We start from the raw sequence: 951 nt of genomic DNA on the forward strand, positions 1-951 counted from the left end.
CTGTTTAAGCCAGCGCAGTGAGTGGCTGCAGGGGAAACAAAGAGACCCCGGCGCCTCTTCAACAGGCAACTGGAACGCCAACTTTGAAAAGGAGCTGAGGCAGGGAGCCAGGCGATCAGACTCAGCTCGTCCCACCCCCACAAAAGAACAGCAACCAGACACTCTGGATTGAGACTTTCAAAGCAAGCGCAGCTGAACCCAGGATGGTCGAGCTCTGTTGGGGAGGGGTGTCCGCCATTACTGAGGCAGCCCGCCAGGACGGAGGTTGTCGGCCAATGCTGAGGCAGCCCACGGTGCCAAGGCAACCCGCCATTGCTGAGGCAGCCTGCCATTGCCAAGGCACCCGGCCACAGAGACTCCGCCTCAACAGAGGCGGGCCACCATCGCCAAAGCAGTTCTAACTACGCCCCTATAAACAGGACTGCAGGGAAGTTCACTTGGCAGCAGAGCGGAGCCCACAGCAGCTCAGCAAAGCCTCTACAGGCCGACAGTGACTAGGCTGCCTCCTTGCTGGGCAGGGCAGGTCTGAAGGAAAAAAAAAAAAAGAAGGTGGCAGCATAACGGAAACTCATAAATAAAGCCCTAAATCCCTGGGACAGAGCACCTGGGAACAAAAAGCAGTTTATGAGTTCTGCAGCAGCAGACCCGAATGTACCTGCCCAGCAGCACTGAATGAACAACAGAGCTCACAGCTCACCATTTGAGCTCCTATAAAGAAGAGACCGTCTCCTCAAACAGCTCCCTGACCCCTATATATCCAAAGAGACACCTCATAAAGGAGAGATCAAATTGACACTAGGCGGGTATCCTTCTGGGACAAAGAAAGAAGAAGAAGAAAACTGGTAACAACCCTTACTGTTCAGCAGCTGCTGCAGGTGAACCCCAGGCAAGCAGGGCCTGGAGTGAACCTCAGCAGACCTACAGCAGGGGGGCCAGACTGTCAGAAGGAAA

The sequence above is a fragment of the Cebus imitator genome, unplaced genomic scaffold (assembly GCF_001604975.1).
Source record: "Cebus imitator isolate Cc_AM_T3 unplaced genomic scaffold, Cebus_imitator-1.0 Scaffold753, whole genome shotgun sequence".
NCBI classification, from domain to species: Eukaryota; Metazoa; Chordata; class Mammalia; order Primates; family Cebidae; genus Cebus; species Cebus imitator.